We start from the raw sequence: 25,371 nt of genomic DNA on the forward strand, positions 1-25,371 counted from the left end.
ATCCTACACACTGGTCCTTTAAGTGGCTTTTTACAGTCAAGGCTGATTAGCGTTGGATCAGCACTGACATGTATGTAAGGAACACACACATACACACACTGACACTCCCACAGATAATTATCAGTACCACTTGCATACTGTTTTCATGATTAGGTGTCAAAGTTCAGTATCCAATAATGATCATCACCACGCAGCATTTCCTGGATGCACAATTTGTGGTTAGTTGGGGGGGAATCAGTACAGTCAGGCGCTATAGATTTAGAAATGTCAGTCAAAATGAATGAGCAGGATAACAGGAAGCAAATGTAAACACTGAGAGAATATTTTTGACACCACACATAAGGACGTGAGGCAAATTAGCCAGGAAACACCGCCATAAATATGGAGCCTATCCCGCTGCTTAATTTAGCTAAATATGCTAAGGTCTTCTTAATTATAACCACAGCAATTTCCATCACTGCTGCTGCTGGTTTAGCAGCCGCTTCCTGCAAATCACTAAATTGCATTGCAACTTTTCTTATTCCACACAAGCCTGCAACTATACTGATTTCTATAATTAACATGTATGTTTTTCTAATCAGACAGGATTTATGTGAAAAACAACAAACAGGAGGCTTTGTGCTTTACAAAAATATAAAAAACTGAAGTCTATTTCCTTATCTTCCTCCTGACTCAATAGCCTTTGTTTGGCTTTTTCATCATACAGAAAGGGGGTGAATACATATGTTATTGTTATTTGTTCTTGTATCATTTGTACTGATTGTACATGTAGTACTCTTTACTATTTAGACACATAAACTAGTACTCATCACTTGAGCTCCAGTATACAGTAGCTTCTGTGTATATTATGTTTAATTTAAACACGTTACAAGTGCCAAAATAATCTTAAATTCGAAGGATACTGATTTGTAGAGCTACAACAATGAATCAATTACTTGCCAACTATTAAAGTAATCACCAACTATTTTGATAATCGACTTGTTTTGCATCATTTCTTTAGAACAAAATGTCCAAATTCTCTGATTCCAGCTCATCAGACGTGAATATTTTCTGGTTTCATTAGTTTTCTATGACAGTAAACTAAATATCTTTGGGTTGTGGACTGTTGGTCGGGACAAAACAGGACATTTGAGGATGATTGATTGTCATTTTCCACCATTTTCTGACATTTGATGGACTAAACAAATATGTCAAATATGTTTTAACACTCAAAAACAAAAGTTATATTTATATCTTTGTAACTGGCAGATAAGAGAGAGGTAATTTAAAGCAAAAGGTGCAGTTTTACATAAAAGTAACAGGATCAGATTTCACACAATCCGTCCTATAAGAAACAAATTCAGAAACTTTCACTGTGAGTTCTCAAAGAAAAAAAAATATCCCTGTAAGTTTGCACCCTTACAAACCCATTACATTTGACACATCAGAACAGAAGCCATTAGAGACCCACAGCATAAAATGAAGATGGACTACAGTAAGTGACAATGTGAATCATGGGGGCATATTAAGCAGCCTCTCAGCCAAATGCTAATGATTAATGAGGCACATGGGTAAACCTAGCTGCAGATTTCTGCCTCTCCCATGTGCACTTGTCATCAGCAATAAAGTTTGCTCCTTCGCTTTGAAAACTTTAAAAAAACATTCAGCGTGACAGGTTTCCCTCGATATGAGGTCACGTTTTAGTAAATAAGTGAAATGCTTCTGATTAATATATTTTTTTTAAATAATCTTCAAACTAGCAAGCAACTTTAAAAAATGAAAGAGCTGTAAGAAAAGTATTTGTCAGTATTTGGAGGCTTATTTTTTTGTTTTTGTTTAAAGGAACCTTGAGTTGCATATTGAGTCCCTCCGGATCTTGGCTGAATCCCCAGTGAGCTCCTAGTTTTTATGGTGTAAGTCACACGTGGTATGTTTTCAAGCCTCTTATCAACACTTCAGATTAGCAGGCCTGCAGTTCACACATTTTTTAGTTCTTGGCCTGTTAGGATCCTCAGAAACATGGTACTTTGGACATGGTCACACTGCCAACAGATGGTGAGAGCATCTTTAGGTTTAGCGGATGGAGACAGACAGCAGATAGCTGAGTGCTTTTGGTTAAAGAGACCCTTTCCCTTCCCAACAGAAACTCTTCAAGACGGTGACACTAAATGTATGTTCCCCCGAGGCATAATTAATGTCTGTTTTTTTAAACGTGTGTGACTGTTTGTGATGTCGGCGGAGACGAAGCTTTCATCAGTAACTAAATAGAAACTGAGACACATGGAGGCTTTGTGACAGTCGATACGAGGCGTGACGATGAAGAGGTCACTTTATTCTGCTCAAATCAGAGATTAAAAACTTGCTTTTCAAATATTTTGGAAAATAGAAAAGTTTTTCTTGAAGAAAGATCAAAACAAGTTGTTATTTACCCCCCACCCCCCCAAAAAATGAAGTGCCTGATACTACTTGTTTTAAGGAATAGTGTTATAGTTTGTAGTCTACTATTAAAACTTCAAGAAAAGTGCTCATACAATATACATCTAATCTGCAACAGCAAATTCATTTTGATTGTCTTTTTTCCAACATAGTAAATAAATGTATCTAACATATCTGCAAAAAGATAACTGTTGATGTATTTAATTTGTTTTCTCTACAATATCTGCTTGTGGCAACTAAACATGATTAAAATTTCCTGGTTATGTTTAGGTAATAGTTATAGATGATGATTTTGGTTACATATAGTGAAAGGCAACAAGACGGGACCATGTGTTTACTTTTTCAACATTTAAACCAATAATATCGATGGCCGAAGAGCAAAACCTCCTATCTGGAAAATGCACTTTTTTGAGAAAACTAAAAAAAAAACTTCTTGTTTTCTTGCAGAATGCTATTTGTTAAGGATACCCAATACATAATACACTGTGTTTGGACTATATTACTATATTATGTGTTAACAATACCCCAATAACCATACAAACTGTTATTAAAATTAGGATTATACTGTGATTAGATGTCTTAAAGTGTTCCTGTTCTGTTCTATAACGTTGCATAAATAGCAAACACAGCAGCTAAGGCTAACAGTGGGGGGGGGGGTCAGTACTATATATGTTAGAGGAAGTCAGAAAAGAATAAAAGGTCAGAGACATGTCAGGAAGGTGTCATCTTGATTTAAGGATCTTCAGCTGGCCACCAATTAAAGAACTGAGAAAATGTCATGACGTTATCTGTGAAATGTGTCTGTAAGCAACAGGAGAAAGCTGAAACACCCATTAGTAAGGTATATAAACCAACTGTCAATGCTCCATGACAAGCCTTTTTCTCTGTAACCCTACCTGTGTGTTGCACTGTGAAACGCTCCTTCTTGTACAAGAAAATAAATTCAACTTAAACTTTGATACTTCGGATCCAGTCTCCATTATTTAAAGGTCATTGAGAAGAAATTCTTTTGACACAAACATATCGTAAACAACACCACATAATATAGTAATATAGTCCAAAAACAGTGTGTTATGTATTGGGTATCCTTAACAAATAGCATTCTGCAAGTTTTCTCAAAAAAGTGCATTTTCCAGATAGGAGGTTTTGCTCTTCGGCCATCGATATGTGATCTGTAATCTCACCAGAATGAAGCTAATGATCAAAAGATATGTGACTCCAGTTCCTGTCACCTTTTTGTAGGAAAGCACCTTGCTGTACTTTACCTTTTGTCATGTTTAGTATATCAATATAACTCTTGCTCTTCTGGGTATATGAAATTGTTGCACATATACAAAAATATTTCAAATCTTATTTTGAAAGTTCGCTCTTAATTAAGTCACAGTAAAGTCATTACAGTGTGCGGTGGTTAATTTTGATTTTCACCTTATATGTTCCTGCGACCGACCAGCACCTGTCTGAAAATACTGGCTGTGCATGGGGAGCTCTGTCCTTTTATATCAATATAACTCCTCCTCTTCTGGGTATATGAAATTGTTGCACATATGCGAAAATGTTTCAAATCTTATTTTGAAAGTCTTCAATTAATGAATTCAAGCAGTTAGCCCTTTATTACAAAGGGTATACTTGGATTATGTTGTTAGAAGACATGAGATGCATTTGATTGCACTGAAGTGAAGCTGCATCTTTCTTAATAGCAAACTCAATCAAAAGAATATAAACACATAACATAATTAGTTTTATATATCATTTGGTTTCTGCCTCATGTGTTGCTTGTACTGGAGGTGTTTAGGTGAAACAGATTTTTCTCATGGCTTTTTAGAGCCACGCCAATTAGTTCCTCCTAGATAAATACCAGGGAAACATGTTACAATTTGCTAATTAACTTCAATCAAGATTCACTAAAGTAATAATAAGTGACTCACCTGTAGGTAATATTCACCATAAGAAAGAACGAAGGGCAATAAATGACACCAGTAAGACAATGAAAATAAAAAAGCTGACATGATACCAGTCAGATGCGCTTTGTTTCATCTGCTCACTGTGCAACTGAACAATGCCTGCGTGTAAGTGAAGCTAGTTAAAGACGAGCGTCTCCTTTAGTTGTAGCGACTCACAATATGTCTAATGAGGCATCAGGATGAAGTAGTTTGTTGTCTCGCGTAACCAGATGGATGTAGGCCGTGATTAAAACCAATTAACTCTCCCCCAGATCTAAATAACTTTTCTGTCATTAATGCACATATTTTACACCTCATTAGAGGCACGGTGATTGGAGGTGGAGGGAGAAAAAAAAAGAAAGAAAGAAAGAAAAAAGAAAAGGAGAGAGAGAGAGAAGGGGGAGAAAAAAGAGGAAGTCATTTGCATTTTAGATTCACAATATGCTTAGGATGGGAAAACAGGATATGCATGCAGGGAGGAGAGAAAGAGAGAGATGATGGAAAGTGGCTTAAAACACTCCAGGCCACATCTGTGTGTGCTGAACGAGCTTCAGGAGGTGACACATGACTTCTTCTAATTAACTGTAAGGTTGTTTTTTTTTTTTTTTTTTTGTCTTGGATGTTGTTGTAATATGAATGGCCGTCGCAATCAGTACCCCCCCTCCACCCTCCACCCTCCCCCTCCTGCGCTGAAATGTGCATCGTGGGGTGAAACGGGCAAGATGTTAACTAATTTTATTTTTAATCTTCCCTTTTGCCGCCGAGCGTGTCGTTCGGGCATCGCGTCTTCTGAAATTTCCTCGCCTCTTTCATGGAAACATATTGGGGCAGAATTCGCCAGCTGTCGGCCTCCTCTCCCTTCTGCTGCCATTATCCTCAGGCCCCACCCCGCCTTATGGCCGGCCAGCCTGCCAGGAACAGGGCCCGTCCAAAATCAAAAGGTGGCTCTTTTCAATTCAGGCCATCGTCACACGTCCCCAAACCGTAACCCCCCTCCCCCCCCCCCTCACCCTTTATCCCCCCCCCCTCCCTCCCTCCCTCCCTCCCTCCTTTCCTCCCTCCAACCACCCGTGCATACAACCTAGAAGCTTCAGAAACATGCGATCCATGTTTGTTGCCACAATGCATATCATACACAAGACACGGCTTTGGCTCTCTAGCTCGTGATAGTGCCTCTCATGTGACCATATGCCAACCTCTACATCCCCCAACCCCCCCCCCCCAAAACCCCCCATCCTCCTCCTCCTCCTCCTCCCACTACTACCACTACCACCACTACTACCCTAACCATCCTCATCATCCTTTGCATCGCAATGTACACAAGCTACAGAGGACGGTTTCTCAAGTAAACACCCTAAAGCTTGCATTTCCTCTTCCTTTAGTACCTTCAGTCTCATTCATTCAAGTCAGGACTTTTTCCTTCACTACAAATTGATCGGTGATCAGTTTTTCTAACTGCACTTTGGTGAAAATTATTTATTTCCACCTAATAATTCTCTAAATCCACAACATTGTTGCTTTTTTTTTAGGCGAAAATTGTCGATTTCCGCTAAGTATTTTTCATGGATCAATAAATTAAATAGTTTCTCTTGAACCTCCTTTAAAATAAAGTTTGACTTCCTCTATGTGGCTCTTCTTTGCTCAATCAGCAAGAGATGTTTAATCAATGCACTCTTCATTATTCTACCAATCTGGCTATTACTGATTGTGATAGCAATGTCGTCTCATTGTGGAACAATAGAAGATGTCTGTAGATTTATGCTTGATGTTTTTGATCACTAGATCATATTATTTAGGGCTGCAGTTATTTATACAAGTGAATCTATTAATCAAAAACTAATTTTACAAAAGTAATGACCAATGCCTCTCACAATTGATTAAAAAGTCTTATTTGTTTGACAAACAGCCAAAAAAAAACTCCAAAAATATTGCTATGAAATGGACAAAGATTAAGTTAAGAGGCAGTAACAACTCAGTAGCTTCTTGCATTTGCTTTCAATTGATTGATCAACTTTAGCACAAGTCTGACTTTTGCTGTTTAAAAGCCAGCATTATTATTAATATTAGTGGTATCACTGCTGCAGTGGGCTGTCGTTAATATATCCCCCACATTAAGTGAGTCCGTCTCCTGTGAAGCTCATCCAGTGGATTATGTAAGGCTGAGTTACTTCCTCTGCCCTCAGGCTCTGTGTCATATGCTGCTTTAGGACCGGAGGGACCATAGGGCCCGTCCCTGTTGTTCTCTAATAGAATCCAGCTTCCACAGAGATCCCTGAGATGTCCATACGCAGCGTTACTGCTTGTCACAATCAGACCCTCGTCTTGCATCTAAAAAGCCTTGTCAGAATGATGCAAGAAGAGTGTGAGTTGTCTGAGTGGAGCAGCGGTTGTCAAACCGGGGGTCCGGGCACTTCCAAGGGTCCCTGAGGTGACTCTAGAGGGTCCCCAAGAAAGAGAGAAGAACTTTCATTTCAGTTTACTTCTCTAGAAATTATCCCAAGAGAAAGTTGTGACCACACGCACAGCTGGAGGTTTCTATTTTATACCAAACCATCCAAAAAGTTGACTTTGTCCATTTATGAATGAATGAATGAATAGTTTATCTCGGTCGTACATAATAAGGAACAAAACAAAAATTTGTGTGGGTATGCAACTGACAAAAACATCATCATAAGTCACATGTTTACACCAATCCATTTCACACAATAAAAAAATCACACAATCAATGACTGAAAAAGGAATTATTATTCTAAAAGCTCTTTTCTGGAGTTTAATTATAGGGTCTATATTTGTTTTATATACATTTCCCCAGACCTCAACACAATATGACATATATGGCATTATAAGTGAACAATACAATATATACAAACATTTCTTATTCAACAGATCTCTTGTTTTGTAAAGAATAGCAACAGATTTAGATAATTACTGTTTGATATACTGTATATGTGGCTTCCAACAGAGTTTATGATCTATAATCACTCCCAAGAATTTAGTTTCATATGCTCTATCAATTTCAACTCCATTTAAGTTCAGTTTTATTTAACAATTAACCCTGATACCACCGAACACCATAAATTTTGTTTTATTTTCATTGAGTGATAACCATTTTTTTTTACATTATCAGTTCCCTTTCAACTGTTTTCAATAATTCTTTCATGTCCTCCCCTGAACAAAATAAATTTGTATCATCAGCAAACATAACAAATTTCAACTTATTAGATACTGTACAAATATCATTCAAATAAAGTATAAATAACTTAGGTCCCAATACCGAACCTTGTGGACCACCACACTTCTAAACTGTGATTCAGTTTTATTAATTTGTATATATTGAAACCTATGAGTTAAATAACATCTTAACCAGTATTGTGTGACACCTTTTATACCATAGTGTTGCAATTTCTGCAGAAGTAAGGAATAAGTTAGGTTTTTATTATCTAATTACAACTGAACCCAAAATGTCAATGTTTGTCGGCTGTAGGTGGAGAAATTAGTACATGTTCTCTACATATGTTTACTTTTGGGTCAAACAGATATTTAGTTGTTTATAGCTGTTTCTAGGGAGCTGTAGCACTGATCTTTGCACTCTTACTGCTTCAAGAGCGTTTGAGAGTGGTTTAAATCTTTTCTGGCACTTACTGATATCATCTGTTTACAACATTTCCCTGAATTACCTCATTCCCAGTACTTAAAGGATAAGACTGGCGATTTACTTTATTTGTCTTATTGTCAACAAATCAAGTTGAGTTGATCTACTCACAATCATTATTTGTGTATCCAATGCCTGATATATCTTATTCCTCTCTACCGAAAACCTCCATTGTTGTCCAAAAACACAAAAACACATTAATGAGCCGCAATGCTGCACTGGTTGACTTGTTACTTCACCCTTAAGACTTAATTTCAATGCTAGAAACCATAAATGACAACATAAAACAACAAAATTGGAGCTGTCACAGATGTACAAAGTTTTTCAGTTGTTTTACCTCTTTACAAACTGTTGATCCAGAAACAAACACATACAAAATATCTGCTAAACATTTTGAAGTTGTTTTTTTTTACTTAAAGTGTTGGTGTTTGAGTTAGAGGTCAGTATTCGGTGGGATTTTGCCGCAGTTTTTCGCTCATCTCTCTCTCTCTCTCTCAAGGCCGGCTATCTGGTGGTGTTGGAATGAGGGAACATGGCTGGCATTTCCTCATTAGGATATTCGTTAGCCTCATTTTGGCGCTGTCACAGCCAATCTCCGTTACATCTCTCCACCCAGACCTCCATCGTTTCACAGAGAGAGAGAGAGAGAGAGAGAGAAAGAAAGAAAGACAAGGGGAAGGAAAATCCATCTGAATATCTCAATAAATACTTTCTCCTCTATTCAAGGGCTTGGAGCTCATTAGTAGAATGAGGAGATTGTGAAAGGAGGCTCAGGTGGTTTGGGTAGCCGGAGACACTGTGAAGACATTTTAGATATCAGTAAATGACTTAAACCAATGTTTATAGGCATTACTGATATAAATAAACCCTTTACAGCATCTGCAGCAAAACATTAAAAACTTAAATGTGGATATTGTCTAGTGTCTAGTTGTTGTTTTTTTAAGTATTATTGTTTTATTGCATCTGAGGCTGAAATAGTGTGTTTAAAATCTGGTATAGCTGATCATTTGACAAATCATGGATCATATTTAAGGAAACATATTAATTTTAGGGTCAGTCAGCCAGTCGAGTGTGTGTGTGTGTCTGTGTGTGTCACAAAACAAATGTTACGCTCAGACTCTTTTATTTATTTATTATCTTGCTTGTGTACCGGCGTTAATTCGGTCTAACGAAAGCGCTCATTAGTTCTAATAAATCCTGTGACTTTGCCTTGTTCCACTGGAGCCTGACCTTTCTCCGTGCACTGCCCGTAAAATCTCCTGCTAGGATTTTCACTGTTTGATGCCTCCGTTAATTGGGAATGATTTGAGCTTTTTCTTCTGCTTTTGTCGCCAGTCGAATTCAGCATGGAGCTAATGGCAAATGTCACTGTGAATTGGTGGCTACATTAGCCGGGAGAACGCGTCTTTTTTTCTTTCCCCCCCCCCCCCCCCCCCCAACGATGTATGTACATCACTAAAACGGACCGTCGGAAGGCCATCCTCCTCATTAATGGGGGAGATTCCTTGAAAGCGAGCTACGCAACAGTTGCAGGCATCGCGCGGAAGCGTCGGAAACAACGAGATTATTTCAACCTCACTAGATCTTGTTATTAGCCTGTGTCCTCCACATCTTAAACACTACTAATGAACCACAGTACAACAGTGATTTGCCGGCTCCAAAAAAATTGGCCCAGCAAAGATTAGAAAGCAACAGGACGATCAGATCTAATTATGCTTGTACACCTCAAACGGCATGGCATTTGGCTGAAAGGTCAAGAGAAATCCCCAGCCTTAATCTGCCGAACCTGTGCCTTCTAGCCCTCTTGGATATTGGCTAATAGCAGCCGGCAAGAAATGAAACTGAAACTTAACCCCTGAAAGAGAGAAGCAAAACTTTGCCCACAGCGTTCGCTTCCTTTGAGAAAAGGTAACTACTACTGTGACAAAAGCACTGTGTGTTTTAAGGGCAGTGATGTTTTTTTTTTGACTTAACAGCACTTTATGAGTGCATCTGATCAAATGTGTGGTACAATTGCCTTTTCAACATCATGTAAAACACAATTATAGGTATTAAAAAACATGTGAACTCCCCCAGTACAACCAGTAGGAATTCCTACTTATTCAAGGAAACTCTTGCCCTCATCTTAGTCCCAGACACGCCGCAGACTTCTAACTATTTGTCCGCTCAGCCAAATAATGTGCTTATGTCCTTATCTGTATATTCACTTACTTCCTCAAATTGTATTTTGTTAACAAACATGAAAAATAGCAGGCATCAGATTGCAGCCATTCGTTCAAACACACACACACACACACACACACCCTTGAGACTGTGTCCTCTCAGCTGATATTGCCTTCCATCCCAGCGGATCTATTTGGAGATTGAGGATAGGGATGGGCCATTTTCAAAATGCTATATTCACCCATCATGTGCTAAAAACATAGTCTGTCATAAAACTGATTATATTTTTTTGCTGTTAATGTGCATTGTGGGGGAAAAAAAGGATGGCAGCCAGTGAGATGGAGGGGATGAGGGGATGAGGGGGGGGTGATAGGGAGAACCTTGATTAAAGTAAGATGCATGCGCCTCTATGAATCAGAAAATATAAATCAAGAGTCAATGTAGCAGTGTGCATCTCGGCAGGCGGTGAGTAAACAGCCCATTAGATTTTACTGAGCATCATCACGCTCCAAAGTCTTTCTCTTCTCTCTTTTTTTTTTTTTGTAAAAGCTTTCTTTTCTGCACGTCCTGATTCCTTAATGCTTCACCAAACTGACTTTCTGCTTGACTTCTATAAATATGTAGCACTAAATATGTTGTGTTATACATCCTCGAGTTTCCTCAGGGATAGAGAAAAAAAAAAAAAATGTGTCTGACAGACTGTGCCGTGACTGAGTTCTCCTCTGTGTTGGGTGTCTCTTTGGTGCCTCGTTTCCTTTAACATGATTCACCAGAGCAATAACGGGGCACTTAGGCATGCTCCGGTTTCTGCTTTTGTCCACATCATCATCACGCATGGACTTTGTCGTACCCACTGCACATCGGGCACTAGGGCAGCAAAGGTCCGTTTCAGCCGCAGCAGCAGCTGGACAATAGCAGATGCACTTCTCCGAAAAGAGATGCAAGCGTAAGACGTGTGGCAGAAATATGGGGGAATGGGGCGAGAACGCGTCGTAAGGGCCCGGTTCATCTCTGCTGCTTGTCTATTCTTGTCGAGTGTATGTGTCGTCCTCCCCGCTTCTTACAGGCAGCAGCTGAGCCAGTCGCAGTGGGGTCTGTGCACTCCCCACTCCACTCAGCCTGGCGTCTGCCGGCTCGGGGGCTGACATTTCCAGAGGTGCTAAGTCACTCAGCATCTTGTTACTCCCTCTGACAAGTCGGGCCGCATCATAGCGAGCGCCAGCAGACTTGAGCCGAGGCCAGGAGGAGAGGCCTCTTTCACACAAGTCACTGATCTTCCCTGCTGGAGGTGCGGATATCTCAAGGTGTTTACAGAAGATCGGGCGAGGTGTCAATCACACTTTTGGCCCCGGCACGCTACCCCTGGTGCCAGTCAGGTGTGAGGAGTGGTGCGAGGTCGAGGCGGGGGGATTAGTTGATGGAGGAGAAGGGCATCGCAGTGACAGCTCCGCGGTGTCAGCGGTCAGATTGCCCAAAACCAAACTTCATGGTTGATTTTCTTGGGTGCAGTGGTCGAGAGTGACACAAGTTCCCTACCCGGAGGTAAAAATAGAAGCTTGATTCACTTGTCATTTTGCACCGAATGCAGTCGCAACACACCATGAAGGAGTCCGGGATCATCTGCTCATTCGGCCTGTCAGCCGGAGAGTTATTGGAGGGTTTAGAGAAAAGGTCACTCCACTGCTGAACTGACTGTTCACTCTTTCAGTGAAGAAGAAGAGATGTACGGAGGAGTCCCAGTCATTAAGGCATACTGCTGCTGCTGCACTACAGCTGCAATTTAGACTCATTTCCCAAGAAAAAAATCAGATTTAACTCTGTTTCATCCATCAGATATTATGCAGATTCAGTTTTGTAGCCATTATTAAATATAAAAGAGTTAACTGACATTACTCAAACAGGAAATATACATTATAAATCAACAGAAAGTGTCTCAATAAAATCTGCATTTTGATTTTTTTTCAGACTTCGCCCTTTTACAGCCCTTTTTCACAAACTTGTTGACTTCATTCATGGCGGCCTGTCACTGCGTTTAGAGCAACAATTCAAGCGATATGATCCACTTTTCTGCTCTGAAACGAACGTTGGAGCAAAGTAACATAACAGATGTAATTTGATGGCTCCATTTTTAATTCCTTTGAAGTCACTGAGACGACGAAGGGGAGGCAGAGAACCACCTTTCTATTATGCATGTGTTGCCATTACCCGGTGAAGAGCTCGGCCTGACAAGGTGGCGTATCCCATCATGAATTAATCACCCTGCGCTATTCATCAGAGGTGACTTTGAAATTTTGAACGTCGCCTGTTTTAAATCAGCTAGACTGATTTTTTTTGGGGGGGCATAATTTATTCAACTTGAGGGTTTACACAGTGTATTCTCAGCCATGCTTCGGCATCTAATTGCCAATATGTACCTCTGAAGGATTCAATACTCTTCACACAAAGATTAACAATAGAAAAATGACTGTTAATAGGAGGAGGAAGGCAAATGTTCATTCTTCTCTCCTTTTGGATTTATAGAGTGGATTCCAAGTGTTTAACTTTAATTCTGATAACGGGTGCAGTCCTTTCAGATTACCTCGTACCAGCTTTCTTTTTTACTGAAAGCTATCACTACACAGGACAAGCAAAGGCCTGCCTGATAAGTCTCACTCTCACATTAATCTATTGGAAAAGAGGAATATTTGGCTATCAGCTCTAATTGTAACATGTTCCGCAAGGCTGATAGTAGTACATGTGGTGCGGACTACTAATTAAGACGGTGGAGACAAAAGGGAGCATGCACAATAAAAAAGGAGTGCAATGAGAGAGAAGGGAGAGAGAACCAGAGTGAAAAGGAAGAAATGACGGTCGGTGATTAAGTTTCATAGAACTACAGGGAAATTTTATCATTAACACCAAAGTTACTGGGCTGTTCCAGGTTTTCCCTGTGAGTTCAGTGCTTTAGCATAGAGAGTATTGACTGATATTAGGCTACAAGTCTGACCTTGCTTAAAGCCATAAAAATCATGTCAGTAATTTTTATTATTTTGGCCTGTGGCTTCATACATTTTCAAATGTTTGAACATGTTCAATCGTGATGTATTTTGTCTCTTACACAAAAGTGGCTTGCATGGCTACATATTTGATAACCTATAATACATTTCTCACCTTTGAGAACATTCTGGTTCCTTAACATACTAATATTAGCATGCACAACCCAACAGACTACTGTTATCCAATACAATGCATGCTAAAGTGTGACATAACCAAAGTTTAATATAGTGTACCAGTGTACCAAAGTATTAATACAGCAATGTAAAAAGTCCTGCATGAAAAATCCTACTTAAGTAAAAGTACACAAGTATTAGCAGCAAAATGTTGTTAAAGTATTAAAGTAAAAGTTGTGGTTTGGTCCCTCTGACTGATATATTATTGTATCGGGGGAGGTGGGGGGGTATTACTTATTTATGTTCATAATAAAATGCGCATTATTCATGGTAAATTGACACACTCGACCTCTCTCTGGCCTTGTTTAGTGCTGCAATGCTGCAATAACTTTACTAACCTTGCTCTACTTAGGCCAGCTCTACAACTTTACACCGACAGATCCCGAGTAACACCCGACAAATTCATAACATTAGACAAATGACCGTTGTGTACCTGTCAAGTTAACATTGTTTTTGCCCACACACACACATGAAAAAAGACAACACGTGCAAGCATGGGCACCTGGATATGTTTTAAAAAGGGGGGAACAAACTTACATGATAAAGATACATAATTGGTGGAGAGTCTGGGGGTTCCTCCTCCAGAAAAAAAAAAGTAATTTAAAACAAATTTCCTGCATTTCTACACCACCTAACCTCTTAGATTAAGTCAAGGAAACAGCCACCTGCACTAGTCTGGATTAGCTAGATTAAGGGTGATTTTTATAAAAACATTATGTAGCCTAAAATTTTAGTAGGTTACCTTAAAAAGTCACAAGAAAGTTTCAGAGCAACAGAGACACAGAGCTTCCCTGTAACCATAGTAACTCACTCTCACTCCTGCCTGCGTGCACATGGCGTGAAAGAGGATTGAGAGGCGCTGTGCTGCCTCCAGAAGAGCCGCTGACTGAGATTACTCTGCATGAGAATACATTACAGTATAATAGATTTGAGTATATTTCTGGCTTTCACCCTGATAGTCTGAATAACTCACTGCTGTTGCACTGTGCTGCTCTGTCTTGTCTGTCCGTGCGCTGTCAGTGCCCTCTTTTCGTGCCGCAACATTATCAGTTATGAATTTGTTTTTCTCTGTGTGAGAAAATGGACGTAATAAGTTACTTTCCACCACTTTAGTGAACTCCAAAGAGTTCGTATGAAACCTACAATCAGTCAGTGTGCTAATGGTTTAGCATGCAGACTATAAAGATCCCTGATAGACTCCAAAACAGATTCATAATAGGACAGTAACATGGATGAAACACAAGCAATTCTGATGCTTCTTGGTACAGTGTGTACAGTCACATGGTCAGTTATGTGTCACATATGGTCATCTGCACAGATTTCCTCGTAGATTGTTGCCAACATGAGCAGCTGACGCTATATCATGAACTCTTGTAGCTACACACAAATGGAAATGATAAATTCTCATCCTTATGTTAAAGTTTTAGTATGAAGCCTGCTATCACTCAACATAATGCTAAATTGTAAGCTAATACACTAATATCAGTCAACATGGTGAGTGGTAAGTAGTAACTTACAGCTTACTAATTACTCAACATAGTGTATGCTAAAGTGCTAGCATGTAGACCACTACCAGTCAACACTATGCTAAAGTGCTAGCATGTAGACCACTACCAGTCAACACTGTATGCTAAAGTGCTAGCATGTAGACCACTACCAGTCAACACTGTGTATGCTAAAGTGCTAGCATGTAGACCACTACTAGTCAACACTGTGTATGCTAAAGTGCTAGCATGTAGACCACTACCAGTCAACACTGTGTATGCTAAAGTGCTAGCATGTAGACCACTACCAGTCAACACCGTATGCTAAAGTACTAGCATGTAGACCACTCCCAGTCAACACTGTGTATGCTAAAGTGCTAGCATGTAGACCACTACCAGTCAACACTGTGTATGCTAAAGTGCTAGCATGTAGACCACTACTAGTCAACACTGTGTATGCTAAAGTGCTAGCATGGTGCCTGCAGCTGTTTAACATACTGGGTAAAGTGTAAGTGTCATTTAACATGCTAAAGTTTTTGCATGCAAGCTTTTGTCAACATACTGTTTGCCAAAGAGTTAGCTTGTTAGACTATTATCAGTCAAAAAAACATACTAAAATGTTTGAATCGAGCCTATGACTCTCAGCATTAGCGTTAGCATGCAGATTCACAGCACATGAATGATTTTGTTGTCTATGTTCTCAATTAACAGCTAAAAGTTGGCTAACGGGATAATTTCTTGAAAATACAACATAGTCCTGTGCCATTTTGTGTCCTCTTTTGTTTGGCACACATTCTTGGCAAGTCTCCTCTCTCTCTCTCTCTCTTCTTTTCTCTTGATGTTTGGACTTTGTCTGTATCTCTCTGTCCTTCTCTTTCTTTCTCTCTACCCCCCTCCCTCCCTCCCTCTCTCTCTCTCTCTCTCTCTCTCTCTCTCTCTCTCTCTCTCTCTCTCTCTCTCTCAGTCTCTTAGAGGTTCAGTTTGGGGAGAGGATGTGGGGAACAGCTGGGCCCCATCACTTCTCATTGCAGGCCTGGGAGAGACGTAGCTGACAGAGTGATGCACAGAGCCTGTCCTTGCTAATGACTGCGCCATTCTCCATCATTATCACCATCATTAGGAAATTAGGGGGACAGAAGGTATTTACTGTAAACCTGCCACCTCCCAAGGAGAGATAAATAGAAACTGATAAATGCGATCGTGTGACGCTGCCTGTCTATTAACCTTCCCATTTTCCAGCTCCAGCATATGCACATTTAACAATCATTAATATTCTCTAATTGGGCCAGATTTTAGTTAGGAAAATACTCTTGAAGAGGAAGGACTCTTGTGTTTGCAGCACTTGTTCAGTGTTACCGATGTAGCACCCTGAATACACCACAACTTAAAGTTAGGTTTTGAAGGATGCTGCTGTCAAAGTGTGGCCTGAGATTCACCGCAGAAATTCAGATATATTCTTCCACCAAACAAAAAAGAACATATATAAAGGGTCACAACTTTATATGCAACTTAAATCAGAAAAAAACCTATAAAATATACTTTTAATTGGCGTCAACCATACGTTTTCTGACATGTAGTTTGCAGGGAGGGTTTTGTGTTACATTTTACCAACTTAGCTCTACAGTGTGACAGACTAGATGCTAATTTACATCTTGCTAACTGCTTGGCATCATAGTAAAAGGCTGATTGTTGGGTGTTTGACTGCGTTACAGCTGGATAACAGCAGGTCAGGACTGCTGTCAAGGACACACACACACACTCACACACACAAAAAAAACACACACATGCACCCAGTTCTTGTGGATGTGAGGGAAGATTAGCTTGCTCAGCATATACCTACCTTGTATGTATGTTCTATGTGGGCATTTGCTGTATGAAACACACACACACACACACACAGAAAGACACACAAAGCTGGAGGCAAGGAGACTGTTCATTGTAGGAAAAAAGTAGGTTTTCACCACTGCTTAGTGTTTGTGTTTTCACAGTGACTGTGAGTGACGTGTAACCTTGTTCAGTTGTTTTGGTTAGTCCTGCTTATTCGCTGCCTTTAGTCTGATTTTATTTATTTGATTCCAATTAATTTGTCCTCTAACCTTGATGTTTTTGCTCCCCATCTCCTTTTGTTTGAGCCTCATCATTCAGTTTATTCTGTCTGTTCTTCTCTTATTGTGTTGATTGTGTTTTCACCCGCCGGAGGAGCAGTAATTTTTCTTTCTTCTTCTTTGTTCCTTTAAGTTTTATACGCTAACAACAACTACGACCCTCCAAATATTGTGACACCTCCGAATATGTCTTGAGTTGTGAGTTTATTTTAATAACTTTTAAGTCTGAAGGTGTAAAACTAAACCATATTTTATGATATTAGACTAGACAATAGAAAAATAAACCCTGGTAATCATTTCACAACTCCTTAGATTCATCTCGTTATCTGAAAAAGTCAAGCTACTAGTTTATTAGCTATTAAACAAGCACAGCTACCTTATTTACAGTGAAATGCTTTGTGTTTATGGTGGTTTTTGAGCCCACATTTCACATGTTCATTAACTGGTTGTACAATGATCTGGGGGGGTGTGTGAGTAGGTTGATGAGGGAGAAAAAAAAACAAAAAAAAAAACATGCTCCTCAAATCACTGACAAGGTCTTAGTGGACTTTGTCAACGCAGCTGATGAAATTAGATAACACAAGTGTAAATTTTATAATGAAAAACAAAAAAAACGCTGATGTGCATTTGATGCAGCAATTAGGAGGGTTCCTAATGATGATAATTTGAGTTTTAATTCTGAACCCACTAGTGACTGGCAGAGTCCATCAATTACTGCATTAAAACAGGCCCCAGCTGCAGCAGCCACGGCAGCCGCCTCCCAAATTGTCGTCTAAACTGCTGTCGTCTCCTCTCCCATCGCTCGCCGGCGTAATTGCAGTTTAACCAGTTCATCATAATCACACAACAGTTTCCCCTCCCGGTAGAACAGGGATGTGATTTTCACTTCAGAGTGTGTGCCATGGAGTGTGTTTGTGTGTACAGATGGCGGTTTCTAGACATATATATACGGTGGGTGGGGGGGGGGTGTTTTACAGGAAAACACAGTATTTAAATGATTATAGTGAAACACTTCAGTGGATTCATGATTTCAGGTCCCATGTTTTTCAGTTTGATGATTTGGTTTTCAAGTGCACTATGACTAGAGGACTAGATACTACTGTATGTCATTAGATTTAGGACAAAATAGTAACCGTTGATTGGCTTGCATTAGCTCTGGAGGTATTTTTCACCACTGCAAACTCCCGTTTCAATATTTTCTTTTAAAGATATCCTCAGTGTTGCTCAATATAGAAACACAGACATCTCCCGGATAATTTAACAATGCTAAAGCTTTATGTTATGTTAATTTTATTTCTGAGATATCTTATTTTCTCCCCCACTTTGATAGGACTCAAAATACTACGTTACCCATGAGCCTCAGCTGCCATTGCTATGAAGAAGAAGCCCATCAGAGGCACAAATCAGAGTAGTAGCATATTCACAACATTTTCTATTACAATTTATTGTAAAACTCTACACAGCAGCTGCTGAATTAACTGACCCCAAATATGAAAAAGAAGCATTTTAAACTGCTGAATGTTTTATCAGGTTTATCAGACTCACCACAACTAGATTTAAAGCTCAGTAATTAGATGTTTCTTACCACAATGTACCATGAGATTCACAATGATCTTCTCCACTTATATTTTTATAAACTGCACATGCTTGTACCTTAAACTTTTTATCAAAGAGTCAGATATTTGTCATGTTCATCCGAGATTTAAAGGTGCTTAAATTGTCAGTCACCTTCACATTATGAGGAAAATGAATCAGACTTGCTTCAGGAAACCTGGAAACCAACAATAACTGTTTCTACTTTACAGCTTTATATGAATGAGTTCAACTAACTGGAGACTTTCAACTGTAAATGCTGCAGATTGGCCTGAGTGCAAGGACTTTGGTGATCATTTAGACAGGGTTTACATCATCAAATTACATCATGTAATCATAGATGTGTACATGATACAAATAGAGGAATGTTTAAAATCTAAAAATTATAGCTCCCTAAACTCCTTTAATTTGGAAAATATCCTCCCTTGTCTGATTTTTCTCTCTGAAAAAGCAAAAGCAAATTTCCATGTGAAGCAACTCAAGCGTGTTTTTTGCATCTCAGCCACATGCCACTTAGCATGATCAGCGTTTCCACCTCCAGCTGCAGGCAGGAAGACAAACAGGGCGAGTGTGTCACACAGAATATGAACCAAGGTGAGTGTGAGCATGCACTCACTCACTTCAGTTGGCTTCTTGTAGTGTTGGTGTCTTCTGTAAGGCAGAAGCTCATTCTGCTGTTTCAGGCGCCGGAAATGGCTTCGGATGGGAGCATCAGCTGAGTGTCTGTGGTGTTCTCATTAGCGCAGGTAGTCTTGCTTTTAATTTGGCAAGTTTACATTATTAATTTCTAATTGACATTGTGGTTGTATGTGATGTGCTGTTGTATGTTTTGATTTTGGGGGACTACAGATGCAAATTAGCTTCGAGCTAACTCCAGTGCAGTGCATCTTTAATGTTTAAAACTGCATACTGTCCCAATCAATAAATCAAACCGACTATAATCTACAGACTATATATAAAGATGGACGTAGCAAGGCGTGACGTCACCCGGCCTGTTTGAAGCCCAGAGTTGCTGCTTTCCGTCAATGTCATTTTTTCCATTTGGAGCCAGGAAGCTAACGCTAACTTACTGGGAAAACCGACTGATGCAGACTTGTGCTAACATTAGCTAACTACCCCGGCAGGTGTCATTATCAAGTATTAAACTTACAGAAATATTGCAACAATAATTCGATTCAGTGTGAGTCGGGGAGTGATCTGTCAATCAATGACCACATGGCATCCATCAAAGCTACTATTCATCTTTATATCTTATTAATGGAGCAATAATTTCCAAAATGACCACCAGCACACTTATCAGAGGGCCTGAATTTAGAGATTGAGACCATGATGACTTGTTGAAAAAATGTATTGACTTAGTATTTCATGAGAGAAGTTGACGCTTTTTGAATGGGAGTCCACTGGAGCCAGCATCTAGTGACTGTCTAGTGTTGCACTTTAAGGGACTTTCAAGCCGTGGTTATTGCTACTTGATGTCCAAAATGTCTCAAAATGTTCAGCTGGGAGGGAAAACAACCATGATGTCTGGTCACTTGTGTGCACAAGTCTTAGAAAAAGGTTAAAAATAAACCCTCAGTAATGATCAGACCAGCCGTATCCCTCTTTATAATTCCAGCTTTCATCCAGGGCAGCTGCATGGTTGAATAAAGGAAAATGAAGCAAAATACTTAAAATACAGCGTGCAAGCTCGTCAGAATTCAACAAGAGTCTGACTTAACATCTTTTCGATCTGCTGTGCATCAGACTTAGCAGCAGAATTTTCTACCAAATCATGAAATTGATGAGAAACTTTATTAGATTCACTAGAAGAGAAAGGGCAAACGTCCCGCGCACTAAGAATGGTCATTACAGTAATAATGACAAAATAAATTTTAAAATCAGTTTGTTACACTGCTGGGTCTTTTATAGTGGTCAGGGCCCCCATTTAAAATGAGTTATTTGTCATTTCTTTCAGTCAAAAGCTCCTTTTGTTGATGCAAACTCTTCATTTCCTGTCTTTACCTTTTATACAGCACTAATCCCATCAGTACAACACCAGTGTCTTGTCCTCTTCACCACACTGTTGCTCTGCATGTGTTCCCCTTTGAAACAGTAGCACTGATTTTATCCACTAATTATTTCCAGCTGTCTCCACTTTGCCACGGCTAATTATTTAAGACTCTGACATTATTAAAATGATGGTTTTTATTTAATGTAAGAAATTGCAGCGTTTCTACTTTTTAAAAAAAGCACATAAAACATATAAATAAGACAGATTTGGAGGCACCTTTATTGGAGCTAGGCTAGTTGCTTTTCCCCCCTTTTCCAGGCTTTGTGCTAAGCTAGCTCCAGCTGTGCTGCTCTGAGATGAAATTATTATCTATACTCTCATCTAACTCTCAGCGAGAGAAAGGAAACAAACCTGTTTAACAAAATGTCACCGTATTCTTTTAAATATATGCACTCAAGCACATGTAGAATAAACACACACCATCCTTACTATCCACTCAGTGTGTCATTAGTTACATAATCACACTATCTTAAATCCAAACATCTCTCTCTCTCTCTCTCTCTCTCTCTCTCTCTCTCTCTCTCCAGCAGACCCGTGAAGCTCGATCAGCGATGTTGCGCTCTCTCGTCCAAAAGTTTCCAGAAGAGCAGACGAAGAAAGAAGTCGGGAGGCTGGATCAGCTGGCCTGTGATCTCCTGTGCGAGCCAAGCTGTCTGATTGGCTGGAGGGCTGGAGGGCCATCTTGCCTCCCTGGCAGGCAAGTGGCTCAAGCAGTTTGGTTGAGGAGGTGTGTGTGTGTGTGTGTGTGTGTGTGTGTGTGTGTGTGTGTGTGTGTGTGTGTGTATGGGGGCGAGAGGGGGGTAAGAACTTGGAAAAGCAGAGGGTGAAAATGTGTGGGTGTTGGGAGTGTTGGGAGGAGAGGGTTTTATGAGTGGGAACTGTGAAGATGAGGGATTCAGTGTGTGTGTGTATGTGTGTGTGTGTGTGTGTGTGTGTGTGTGTGTGTGTGTGTGTGTGTGTGTGTATGTGTGTTTGCATGTGGGCATTGGAGCATATGTGTGTTTGACAGTGTGTATTTGTGCGTCTGCACCAGGGAATCTGCAGGTCTTTCAAAAATCATGAGACAATCTGACAAGTGTAAAATATAAAGCTTAAGAAATGTAGAGAAATAATTTGATTTTTTATTTTTTTTCACTGTCTTCAACCTTTTAATTCATATAACGAGGAAGCAGTACAATTAATTCAAAGTATAGTTTGGATCACAGTTGACTTTATTTCACTAGACAGCTATTTTCCTTTAATGCTTTTACTTTACGGATCTGTAGATGCACAACATTAGCTTGTTTAAACACAAACGTCCCAACAGATTTACTCTCTGTTTTGCCTTTTTAAGTCGGCCTGAAATTAGATTCCTGAGACAATTATTAGTAATTTATTGAAAAGTCGTGAATTCATCTTTTTCAAAACTTTCATATACTTGAGTTTGCAAAAGACTGGCAAAAGATTGTGAAACTATTATCAGACTGACTGACCTGACTTTGATTCAAAGCCTCCACTAACAAACAGAGGCGCTACACAGACATGTGTGTGTAGAGTGCAGATGTCTCTCAGTGTTGCATATGTGATGGAACAGGTGTAAATGTATGTAAGATGCTGCTTCTTCTATGGTTTTATGTCAACACCAGACGGTAAATCCAAATGAACACATTCTGCAGGTGAGAAAACCAGATTATCAATTTCTTTCTTCCTTTATTATCACAAAACCTTATTTTTCAAATGCCAACTGTTACTGAAGACTGTAAGAAAAAGCAATGAGACTTTGTTATTAAGTCAATAATTTACTTATTGACGTACTTACAGCACATGGTCAGAAGTATGATGTTGGGCAATAAGGCCTGTCTGTGTTCCAGTTCATCCAAAAGATGTTGGATAGGGTTGAGGTCACGGCTCTGTGCAGGCCAGTCAAACTCTTCCACACCAAACTGGGAAAACTATTTATTTATAGCTTGACTTTGTGCACAAAAATATCATTGAATGCTGTTGCACTTGCATCAAGATTTCCCTTCACTGGAACCAAGAAGCACAAATCAGGAAAATAGACCAAAAGGACCAAGTGGATAGGGGTGTATTTGGTTACATCCTAAATCCTAGTGCTTAAATGTAAAATTACATAAATTTAACCCTATATAAATATCTTTATCTTGTGTTCTGTATGTGGGGGAAAAGAAAGTACAACACACATGAACAAATGTTTGTTTGTGGATAGTGAAATATTTGCAGATAATATTTTTGTGGATTTTACAGCAAACACATTTCCAAACCTCAGATGGTGAAGCAGAGTCTGTGGACGGGCGGGTCAGAGCGTAGCAGCAGGCCAGTGTTGGCTCTACTCTGGGCTCTGTAGCAGAGGGGGGGGGACACAGTACAGGCTGAAATGTTAAACCAAGGTCCTTTGTGTTATTGCTGACATTATGTTTCATTCTCTAATTCCCCCCCGGCGTGCACTTTTGATGATCGTACAGCACACGCAGACACAGACACTGAGTGGGCGTAGTAGAGTCGGACAGATAATGACAGTACTTGTGCCGTAATAGCCACTAACACCGGAGCAGCGGGGGATTTTTGACCCTTCTACTTCAGCTGCACCGTTCTCCTCTTAAAAGACATCACTGTATTTGCCCCGGTCATTTCACAGTGCATGAGGAATGTAGTTTAGACTTACTTAAAAATACCTTACAGTGACAATACTAGCTTAATCACATGGATGGAAATAAACTATCTTATCCTATTTCAGTTTCTTCATGTGTTTTTCATACTGTATTAAATTAAATTACAGTAAATGTCTCTATTTGAGGAAAATGAGCCCTGATAACTCGTATTACTCAGAGAAAACTAACGTGTGAAGAGCCTTCTGTTCAAATTTAACAAAAAGACCACAATGTCTTAAAATCCCAGAGTAAGAGGACAAGAAGTCCCCAACATGTAGAGTTTATCTAAGTTTCCAGAGACACCAAACCGAAGTCAAAGAACTGATGCCAATAAGGGCAGACTGACCAAGAGCTGTACGTTCTGCCTCATCATAGTCTATATTTATGATCCAAAAACATGGAACACAGTATTTTTTTTAACCTTTAACCTTTGTTGTGTAACTTTGTCTTTAAACTTGGGCATAAAAAGTTGGTTTAAGTGTTCATAAAACAGTTCTTCACCGCATTCATTGTTGAAAAATGTTTAATTTTACAATCACTCTACTGGCGTCTTGATATGACGACTTCAACTGGTTCAACTGGTTGAGTATGTACGACCTAAAGGAAGTAGACACATTAATATGAACACCTGTGCATTACAACAACATAAACGACTACACTTACCACAAAGTCGTATGAATTCAGTTATAAACATCACAATGCAAACGTGAGCTGTGTTTCATTCACTGACTTAACCTTTCACAATCTCACAGTGGTATCAGTCCCAGCGGTTTTGTGTGTGTTTGTGTGTGTATGTGTGTGGTATGACATCATCCAGTGTGGGGCTTTGTTGCCGTGACACCCATGGCCTTCTGGAGCCCAGACACCCCCTGTGGAGACCAGAGAGACGTGTCACCTTGATCACTGTGTCCCCGGGGAGACTGCCTCCCCACACACACACACACACACACACACACACACACACACACACAACACTAACATTTAAATTACTATGGTTGTGGGGACTTTCACTGACATTTCCCCATCTTGACTTGCAATACTAATATAAATCTTTAACCCAACTAACAGATCCATCGTGTAGGAAAAGTTTGCTCACTTTTCTATCCTTGTGAGGACATTTTGTCCACATGAGTGGAGGAAAAACACACCCCGTTTCCTCTGTCACCTATTTTTCCACCACGTCACTTCTCATACTGTGAAGCAGAAATAGAACATTAGTGGATATAACTGCAATTTATCAATTTCAAGGGTTTTTTTTTAGTTTTTATTACTGTGATAACTGACTGGTGGGGCAAAAGTTGAACACAGCAGCATGTTAGGAAATACACAGTTTAGAAAGAGATGTTTCAACACTGGATACAATGACAGAAACTGCACATTTACTGTCCTCAAGAACATAACTTTTACTTGTTATTATTTTTTCCAGGCAAGTTATTCTCACCTTTAAATATATTTGAGTAAGATATGAGGATTGCCATCATATTTGAGTCATTTTGAAGATAATAATCATGTACCAAGATAAGATTATTAAACTATAAATTCTTCATACTGGCACGTGCCCTCCTGCAAAGATTATATTATGATCCATGTGAGGACATTTGGTCGGTGCAGCAGTTAAAATAAAAATAATTCAGAAGCGAAAAGCAGTTAAATGTAATCAAAATTAAAAAAAAGGGGGTGTAGTTGAAGCATGTAGATTCCGGCTGGTATAAATCACTTATCCTGTGTCCAGTTGTTTCTTACGCATACGGACGGATATATGAAAAGGCAGCTTCTAGCTTTACATGATCAAGATGATTTCACAGCCCTCAAATCAATTAGGAGCCAGAAGACAATATGGACGTCGGCTGGCCAGCGGCTGCAGCCTCCCACTGGGGGGAATCTTCGTCTTCTCTTTCCAAGCACGACTTCCAAGGACGGGTGTGATGTCTCACGAGTGAAAAGGGTGGAGGAGGGTGGGAGGGGGAGGAGGAAGTTGGCTTGATGGTGGCGGCGGCGGCGGTGGCGGCGGGGGGGGGGGGGGAGCGTTGCTCTCCAGAGCAGCCGGTGTCTCTCTTGTGACAGGTGATAAAGTTTGAAATGCCAACCCAGTGCACTCCGGGCGCAGGTGTG

The 25,371-nt window shown here is 39.8% G+C and overlaps 1 long non-coding RNA gene across 5 annotated transcripts in view; it reads left to right on the top strand.

Moving 5' to 3' along the window:
• The window catches only part of LOC122967646, a 78,341-nt gene extending 57,036 nt beyond the window's left edge, over positions 1-21,305 (top strand). The window contains exons 5-6 of one of the 5 annotated variants that reach the window (XR_006398649.1): positions 15,828-16,002; positions 21,139-21,305. This is a non-coding gene — a long non-coding RNA (uncharacterized LOC122967646). Of the gene's footprint in view, positions 1-8,506; positions 8,822-15,827; positions 16,003-21,138 lie in introns of those variants that run through there. The other 4 variants (XR_006398651.1, XR_006398653.1, XR_006398654.1 and 1 more) reach the window with 4 other exon arrangements.
• Positions 21,306-25,371: the final 4,066 nt, after the last annotated feature.

Source organism: Thunnus albacares, chromosome 2 (genome assembly GCF_914725855.1).
Source record: "Thunnus albacares chromosome 2, fThuAlb1.1, whole genome shotgun sequence".
In the NCBI taxonomy this organism is placed as follows: Eukaryota; Metazoa; Chordata; class Actinopteri; order Scombriformes; family Scombridae; genus Thunnus; species Thunnus albacares.